The sequence below is a fragment of the Podarcis cretensis genome (genome assembly GCF_951804945.1).
Source record: "Podarcis cretensis genome assembly, chromosome: 16".
Classification (NCBI taxonomy): domain Eukaryota; kingdom Metazoa; phylum Chordata; class Lepidosauria; order Squamata; family Lacertidae; genus Podarcis; species Podarcis cretensis.
This window is the reverse complement of record NC_137186.1, coordinates 28,168,889-28,178,507: the sequence shown is the minus strand read 5'-3', so window position 1 is coordinate 28,178,507 and position 9,619 is coordinate 28,168,889. Positions and strand designations below refer to the sequence as shown.

At 45.7% G+C, this 9,619-nt stretch overlaps 1 long non-coding RNA gene across 1 annotated transcript; it reads right to left on the bottom strand.

Moving 5' to 3' along the window:
- Positions 1 to 388: 388 nt before the first annotated feature.
- On the bottom strand, positions 389 to 8,075 carry LOC307205101. Its single transcript, XR_013833867.1, has 5 exons — positions 8,020 to 8,075; positions 6,064 to 6,182; positions 4,552 to 4,680; positions 2,887 to 2,967; positions 389 to 1,486 (listed from the first exon to the last, which is right to left on the bottom strand). It is a non-coding gene; the product is annotated as an uncharacterized lncRNA (long non-coding RNA).
- Positions 8,076 to 9,619: the final 1,544 nt, after the last annotated feature.

Below are 9,619 nucleotides of genomic sequence, written 5' to 3'. Positions count from 1 at the left end.
CCATTAAAATGGCACCCCCCAAAAAAATTTTTAAGCGGGTTGAATACTGTTCCATTCACGTTTTCCCTGCTACATATGTCCTTAAGACAATTTGCATGAAGTCTCTCTGTGTCTCTAATTATAGGTTTGAAAGGAGGGCAATTAAAAAAAATCACCTTCGCATAAAAAATTGCATTGACTAATTTCTATGTGTAGGGATCTCTGGGCAAATTAAGGTGTGTGTCTCATCAATATATTTTTCAAGGCATCCAAGCCTAGTCCTAGCAAAGTTTTAAAAAATTAAGGGAAGGGAAAGGGCAAAAAAATCCAGCGCTTGGTGCAAAAGACACCCAGGCTCAGATCCCAACCAACAACAGCAACCACAATACCACCCATGCAAAGACAGGCAGCCATTTTCAAAGAAATTTTATTCGTAATTATTCTTTTATAACAGAAGGTCCATGCAGGAGGCAAATATCCTATTGAGAAACATTTAAGATGGTGAAAATTACCAGAGGGACCACAGAAAGACGAGGAAGGAAGTCGAATCTTGAAACATTTAAATGACTGTAAAACTATTGAAATGTATATAACTGAAAATTACCAAAAAAAAAAAAAAGATTAAAAGATAAACAGTAAAGATGAAACTGCTGGCCCTCCAGATGTTGGTGTCCCATCAGCTAAAACCAAGCAAGGCCAGCGATCCAGGATGATCGAAGATGTAGCCCAGAACATCTGGAGGGCCTCACATTTGAGTTAAGCAAATAAAACCCTCAATGGACCTTGTGATCTGGAATCCTGCTTAAAAAGTAAACAATTTGATAAAATTACTGCAAAGGCCATATAACAATCTTACATTTCTATGGTCTCTGGCATGTGGCAAATGCCCGTCCCTCTCTCTTGCCTCCAAAGAGACACCATTTCCATTATTTCAGCTCACAGCAGAAGTTCCACAACAGGAAAAAGAGCAGAGTGGCTTGGGGCATGCTAGCTGCTGGGCACACCACACACTGAAATCACATTATTTCCCCCAGGGAATCATGGGAACTGTAGTTTACCCTCACAGCTACAATAGGGAACCTACAGTTCCCAATATTCTTTAAGGAAAGCCATGTATGTTGGTCTTGTTCTCCTCCTGTGAGGCTTGGAATACATCTCTGTCCAGGTGGAACCTCTGAAGGCAGCTGAGCAGATGCCCATCAATGAGCGCTGAAACTTGACAGCTTATCAAACGGTCGAAGCCTTCCTCTGCAAACAAGCTTTGCAAAATAGTTACAAGAAATCTTGGAGTGCTTAGCAGACCCCAATGTCGAAAGTGGTTCTGTTTAGACTATGAACCACCTGAAAAGAGTTCCCTGGGACTGTTTTCCACAGATGCAACGGATGGAGAATGTGGGTCTTCGCAACTGCAGGACATAGTACATTTTGGAGAGGCAGGTAGGGATCAGTGGAAGGCTTATTAAAAAGCAATATCTCCCCTCCATCGCCGCCCTTTTCTTTTCAATTCCTAGAGAAAACGGATGAGAAAATGGGGAAGGTAAGTATGCAAGCATGTTAAAAGGACCAAATTCCAGAGTTTAAACGACACCCCGCGTGATTAAATCTGCTCCCCATTTTCTCATTTCCTATGCTATCTTAGGGGCACCCCTTCCACAGATAACTCGTCCCCACGATTGTACAGCAGGCCTGTAGCTTAGCACTCACAACAGCCTCAAGCTTGTTCTTTTATAACTCGAGAAATGCCGCCCCTTGTTGCTTGACTTACGGGCCACTTTGCAAGATGGCAACCGCCTTGTGAAGCTGGCGGGCTCTGAACCCCTGGAGGGGCTGGATCTGTGTGATCCACCAGATTCACCTGGGCTGTGTGCCACGTGCCATCCTCGGTGCTGCTGTTACCCCAAGGAAACATGGCACTGATGGCAGGCTCCCTTGCCAACAACCTGCCTGTTCTTCGTGATCCAGACATAGGGTGTGGCCCTTCCTGCAAGCCCCCAGTGTGGGAGGCAACTGCCCTAAGCTACCCAGCGCAGCCAACTTTCCTCGTTTTCCACCAGCCAACGTGGCAAAAAGATGCCAGAGCCACACTAAAGCAGCAGCAGCAGCAGCAGCAGCAGCAGCCCAGAGTGCACAGAGGTAGCACATTCATTATTGATGTTCTTAAAAGCATTCTTACTCTGCTAATGGCCGCTGAGAGGGCCACATTCCAAGACGAAGAAGAAGAGTGCCGTCAGGTAGAACATGGACAGAGCCCTTTCGAGAAGGAGCAGCACCCCCACCACCCGGCTGAGTGGCGCAAGCCTCCTTCCTCCCACCCAACACACTGCAGAAGATGAGTTGCGCCAGTCCAGCAGGGCGGGGCAGGCTTCAGGCTTGTTAGATCAACTTTGGGGTGGTTGATTTTTTTTTGCTAGGACCCCACAAACTGCCAACCAGACCCAGGTGCAAGATTCCAAGTTCAATCCCAGCCTTGCTTCACCCCTTGGGTGCTTTTGCCTGGCTGGGAGCTGACAGTGGACTCTTGCGTGCCTGGATTTTATTTTTATTTTTTATTACATTTGCACAGCGCCCTTCATCTTCAGATCTCGGGATCCAAAGCTGGAGAAAGGTGTGCCTGTGTCTAAACTAGTAGAAAAGTAACGTTTGCATTCTTTCCTCCCCCTACATTTGGCCCCCGGAAAGTTACCCTAAGAGGAATGTGGCCCTTGGGCTGAAAAGCCTCCCTTCCACCCCCGGCCACAGCCATTCTATAAGCTAGAACACCTACCATATCATGGGGCCAGTTAATGCGTCTTTTAGCCTAACCTACCTGGTTGTGGGGATAAAATGGGAGAACGATGTACATCACCTTGTGCTCTTTGGCAAAAAAAGGGGGGACATCAATGCAAATAATAAGAAACTAGTCCTTACCTGCTGTTGTGCCAAGGCAGGGCTATTCTCTGAGCAGGACAGGGGCAGCATTGAGGTTGGCCAAGCACAGGGATAGAAGAGCTGAGGAGGGGAGGGAGAAATATTAGCTGTGGTTCATTGTAAGGGGTTGGACTAGAGGATCTTTTTTTTAAAAAAAAAATATTTATTGCTTTTCCAACAATTTAAACACTACAAAAAAGAAAAACAATACAATACAATACAAAAAGACTACATAACACTAACACATTAAACAAAACAAAACAAACACAATTTAAAACACATCAAATAATTTCAGTATCTTATCTTTCATTCACTTATTTCCGCGACCTCCTCACACCTCCCTTTTTGTATTCCACTTCTATTAATTTTTTCAGCAATTCCTTTCCAACTTCCTCTGTTTTCAATCCTATAATTATCTTAACACATTCTAACCTTATTTTTCCTTTAATACTCTATTAATCTATTTATCCTTAATTCCTTATAACATTTCTACTAAAGCCATATAACTTCATTCCAACATTTTCCTAACATTCATTAATTTTACAGTAATTCCGTAAATAATCTTTAAACTTTTTCCAGTCTTCTTCCACCGACTCTTCTCCCTGGTCTCGGATTCTGCCAGTCATTTCCACCAGTTCCATATAGTCCATCAACTTCATCTGCCATTCTTCCCGGGTGGGTAAATCTTGTGTCTTCCAAGGACTAGAGGATCTTTGGGAATCCCTTCCAACTCTATAACTCTATGATTGGGTGACTAGTCAACATGTTTTGTTAACTGTTTGGATTTCCCCTGGAAAGGGTAAATCTGCTTTATTATTTTGGGGGGAGGGTGTAATAGAATAGAATCATAGAATCATAAAGTTGGAAGAGACCACAAGGGCCATCGAGTCCAACCCCCTGCCAAGCAGGAAACACCATCAGAGCACTCCTGACATATGGTTGTCAAGCCTCTGCTTAAAGACCTCCAAAGAAGGAGACTCCACCACACTCCTTGGCAGCAAATTCCACTGTCGAACAGCTCTTACTGTCAGGAAGTTCTTCCTAATGTTTAGGTGGAATCTTCTTTCTTGTAGTTTGGATCTATTGCTCTGTGTCCTCTTCTCTGGAGCATCTCCTCTATGTGACATCCTTTTATATATTTGAACATGGCTATCATATCACCCCTTAACCTCCTCTTCTCCAGGCTAAACATGCCCAGTTCCCTTAGCCGTTCCTCATAAGGCATCGTTTCCAGGCCTTTGACCATTTTGGTTGCCCTCCTCTGGACACGTTCCAGTTTGTCAGTGTCCTTCTTGAACTGTGGTGCCCAGAACTGGACACAGTACTCCAGGTGAGGTCTGACCAGAGCAGAATACAGTGGCACTATTACTTCCCTTGATCTAGATGCTATACAAAAAAGCCAATACGAGTTGGCTTTTTTGTTGCTTACGTTGTATGAAAAATGTGCGTGTGAGAGGAACACCCACCCATAATAAGCATCTGTTTGGAAGCACCCTCCGTTTCCTGGTGCTCAAGTCCAATCAGTATGGCTCCAGGTGGTGCCACTGCCTCAATGGTGCAGGGCAGGAACCTGACGCAGTTGCTCCTCTGAGGCTACAGGTTCATGGATCTGCAGCTGCTCCATGAGGAATCCCACATTCTTCCATCAGGCTCCTTTCTCATTACCTGCTGCAGGAAAGGCGAGTTGACCAGGGCCACCATCACTCCTTGTATCTAAGCACCAGGCCATCTTTCTCCAAGTCCTGCTCACTGACTGTCTCTGACCTGACGCACCTGGAGGCATCCTGGCACAACCTGCATTGAAATCCACACCCACACACCCACACCCACACACGGTTATCTGCTTGTCTGAATACTTATAAACCAAACTTCCATATAAAATATCTGTAAGGTGGTATATGAACCAAAAAACACAGTACTGTATATAAAGACACCTCAACAGCACATCTTTTGAATGTTGCTTTTAAAGAGTTACTTTTATTGATAAATTTAGTGTCTTATTCTCTTTGTAAACCAGTTTTTTAAAATCATTAAGTGGTATATAAATCTTACAAAGTACAGTGGTGCCCCGCAAGACGAACGCCTCGCAAGACGGAAAACCTGCTAGACGAAAGGGTTTTCTGTTTTGGAGGCGCTTCGCAAATCGAATTTCCCTATGGGCTTGCTTCGCAAGACGATAATGTCTTGCGAGTTCCTGCAGGGTTTTTTTTTTTCCTCCCCCCCCCCCCTTTTCTAAGCCGCTAAGCCGCTTATCTTTCCCAGTAGTGATGTATGGAAGTGAGAGCTGGACCATAAAGAAGGCTGATCGCCGAAGAATTGATGCTTTTGAATTATGGTGCTGGAGGAGACTCTTGAGAGTCCGATGGACTGCAAGAAGATCAAACCTCTCCATTCTGAAGGAAATCAGCCCTGAGTGCTCACTGGAAGGACAGATTGTGAAGCTGAGGCTCCAGTACTTTGGCCACCTCATGAGAAGAGAAGACTCCCTGGAGAAGACCCTGATGTTGGGAAAGATGGAGGGCACAAGGAGAAGGGGGCGACAGAGGACGAGATGGTTGGATAGTGTTTTCGAGGTTACCAGCATGAGTCTGACCAAGCTGCGGGGGGCAGTGGAGGACAGGAGTGCCTGGCGTTCTCTGGTCCATGGGGTCACGAAGAGTCGGATACGACTAAACGACTAAACAACAAGCCGCTTATCAGCTGATCCGCTAAGCCGCTAAGCCGCTAAAAGCCGCTAAGCCGCTAATAGCGCTAAGCCGCTAAGCCGTCAATGGGCTTGCTTCGCAAGACGAAAAAACCGCTAGACGAAGAGACTCACGGAACAGATTAATTTCGTCTTGCGAGGCACCACTGTAAAAAGAAACCAAAAACATTATCAGAAGCTTAGGAGTGCACCCTCTCTTTGGCCTAGGCTAGGCAATTTCCAGTTCCCCAGCTGTATTCTCTGCAAAAAAAAAGTTGAGTCTTATTCCTGCCTCCAGAAGTTGGCATAATAATAATAATAATAATAATAATAATAATAATAATAATTTACACCCTGCACATCTGGCTGGGTTTCCCCAGCCACTCTGGGCGGCTTCCAACAGAACACTAAAATACAATAAACTATTAAACATTAAAAGCTGATTCTCACAGGGATGTAGATGCTGTGAGGAGGGACCCCCCCCCCTCAAGTACCTGCCAATCTTGCCAGGCCCCAAGGGGATTGCTGGAGAACTTTCCTGCTTCATGGCTCTGGGTTCCTCTTCAGCAGGGCTGTGAACCACTTCAACTTTTTGGTCCACACGTGGCCTCTTCTGTGGGGAACAAGGAACCATTAATCTCTGCAACAACCCTGTGAGGTAGGTACGTCAGGGCTGAGAATGACTGCCCCAAGGTTAACCAGTGAGTTTCATGGCAGAGTGGGGATTTGAACCCATGTCTCCCAGGTCCTAGTGCCATAACTGGTTCTCGTTCTCTCTCTGTGTGTGTATGTGTGCAAAGAGAGAAAGATAAGAGATGATTCTAAGCTCTTGCACTGGGAGAAAAGCTTATTTTTATTTGCTTTCTTCACACCATGCTTGAACTCCTAGGTTTTTTAAAACCATTTTAACTAAAATGGACTATCTAGTAAATTAGACTGTGGCTCTGAAGATGGAAATTGCCAACAGAATTATCTGAACAAAGCGCGGCCCTTGAAACTGTTTTTAAAATGTGGTTTGTTTGGGTCCCTTTTTATTTTATATCAATACTGGGAAGGGCAGACAGGAACAAAAGCACAGACACCAGCGAGTAATAGAATTCTGGCCTTGGGTTCAAATCTCAGCTTCTGACAAATTATTTGGTAGGAAGGAACAGCGCCAAGGTGGTTTGTTTCATACTAGCACAATCAGGAAATTAGGGAGCGGAGAGACAAAACTTTCTCAGGTGTGAGAAATTAGACAACTCCCTGGAGGAAAAGTTACTATTACCATGGCTAAAAGGATTTTCTAGACTAGAGTCTGGGGTCTCTAGCCAGCTCTCTAACTTGCAAATTGCAGGCTCCCAACTAGGGAAAAAATTAGGTTTTCATTTAAAATCACACCTCAATCGTGACCTCTTAGACAGTTTACTCTTGTGGTGATGATGAACCGAGGACTGAGAGAATCAGGCTTGCCAATCCGGACCCCTTGGAGGGAAAAGTTGGGGTATAAATTCAGTAAACACAAATGACCCGTTCCCGGGCAACTCAGCAGCGGCACCCGTTTCTTATTGGTAGCAGCAGCCCCTGGGGCGCGCCGGCCTCACTCCCCCCCCCCCACACGCCGAGAAAGATGCAGGATCAGCCCCGCCCCAAGGCAGGACCCAAGCACGTGGGTGGGGTCGCTCAGCCTGTTTGCAATTGCAAAGGTGGGGGGGGTCGGAGTGCACGTGGCAAGGTGGGGGGGGCAGGCGACGGCTTTGAGATGGGGGTTCTCCTAGAGGTACAGCTTAGGGGGCAGTAGAAGGTCCTAAAGGTGCTGACTTGTTCCCAGTTCTTTACAGTGGTACCTCATGTTACATACGCTTCAGGTTACAGACTCCGCTAACCCAGAAATAGTACCTCGGGTTAAGAACTTTGCTGCAGGATGAGAACAGAAATCGTGCTCCGGCGGCGCAGCAGCAGCAGGAGGCCCCATTAGCTAAAGTGGTGCTTCAGGTTAAGAACAGTTTCAGGTTAAGAACGGACCTCCGGAACGAATTAAGTACTTAACCCGAGGTACCACTGTATTTGCTACAAAGGTCTCAGCTCCAAAAATCTATGCCGATTGATTTTTTCGTTTCTGTAATATCTTTAAAAAATATCTCTCAAGCGGTGTACAAAAAATAATGATGAAGTGACAACAGACAGCTTAAACAAAAACATTGCAAAAGTACAGTTACACGCAGTATAAATTCAGGTAGGTAGCCCTGTTGGTCTGACGCAGTCGGAATAAATAAATTAGAAAATTATCCAGTAGCACCTTAGAGACCAACTAAGTGTGTTCTGGGTGTAAGCTTTCGTGTGCATGCACACCTCTTCAGACGCAGTACAAAGTTACTAATGCATATAAGACAATATCCATTTTCCTGCTGATACACCCACCCACTCAGCCTCTGGGATCTCACACAGGGTCCAGAAAACTCTCAACTCACCTACAGAAGCTCCACAAGAGTTGCTGTGCCTGGAAAAAGCCAACATTTAGTGACTCTCATGCAAGACTCTCCATTTTATAAGTAGCTGCTGCCCCCCCCCTCCGCCCAGGTGGATGGTATTTTCTCAGGCGGCCCACAGCTGTGTCCCATTCAGCTGCCCCCAGTTCCAGTTCCAGCTGCAGCATGTTTGTGGAGTTTCCCGGGTGTTTCAAAGGGTTGGGAAAAAGGCCTTCTCCACTCACAGCTGTTATTCATACTCTTTCCTCTTCTCCTACTGCAGCTGCTTATATACCTCCCTGAGCTGCAAAATAAATGGGGATTCCCTATACTGTGTATCCCCATGATCAGTGGACTGCCCCACTTAAGCCACAACAATGAAGTTATTTATCTGACTCCCCCCCACCCCGTAAAATGCTCATAAATGCATGAGAGCAATATATAATAATATATATAATGAGTGGGAGGGGGCATTGCCAACACATCCCATGCAGCCCAGTGTTTCCTGTGTGTGCATGATGCCACTTTGTGGTTTTCTGCAGTCAAACGGTATATAAAGCAGATGTCAACAGACAAAGCTAGTTGGTGACCTGGGAGTCAAGGGTTCGAATCCCTACTCGGCCATGTAGCTCAGTGTTTGATCTTGGGCCAGACACTCAACTCTCTAGCCAGACACTCACTAGCTTATCTCCCAGGGTTGTGAGGTTAAATGGGAAGTTGGAGCACCATGTCTACCACCCTAAGCTGCTTGAAGGAAAAGGTGAGCTATAAATGTAATCATCATCAATTGGAGAGCAAACCACATCTCTTTGAGTAGCCCGGTTGCATTTTGAAAGCTACATGGGGACTGGAGCATTTTTTGTGGTTTTGAAATGACTTTGTCTGTGGAGAGGGAAACTGCAGAAAAGCTCTCCCCTCCAAACCTTCAACCTCATTAGAAAGTGAACCGACTCCCCACCCCGCAAAAGGGATTTATTAAAAGCAATAAATAAGAGAGAGAAATTCAGTCTCTCTGCACACACCTTTCCGAGCAGAAGCTTCTTGGAAGCCAGCCACACATCCCAGCACGGCAACCACCCACTTTGAAGGAAAGCGCTGAGTAACACAAGTCAGGCAAGGATTGAGCTCGGTGATGTGAGAATGCAGCTCCATCATCACTCATGCATAATTGCTGACAGTCCCAGGTAGTTTTGGGAATGTGAGGAAATGGATCTACTCAATTTTTGGACGTGCACTGATGCAGAAAAATAAGATGCACTCTCTCCTCCTGTTTTGCTTATCTAGCTTCATGGAATCATGTTGGAAAGGTCCTCAATCCAATTTTTTTGCTCAGTGCAGGGTCTTATAATCCAGCCACAGCAACAATGACAAATGGCCAACCAGCCTCTACTTAAATGCCTCCACCAGCTAAGGAATAACCCATCCATCACCTTCTGAGACAGGCTTCTCCATTGTCAAATAGCTCTTATCCTTCGATATTTTCTATTACAGTGGTGCCTCGCAAGACGAAAATAATCCGTTCCGCGAGTCTCTTCGTCTAGCGGTTTTTTTGTCTTGCGAAGCATCCCTATTAGCGGATTAGTGCTATTAGCGGCTTAGCGGC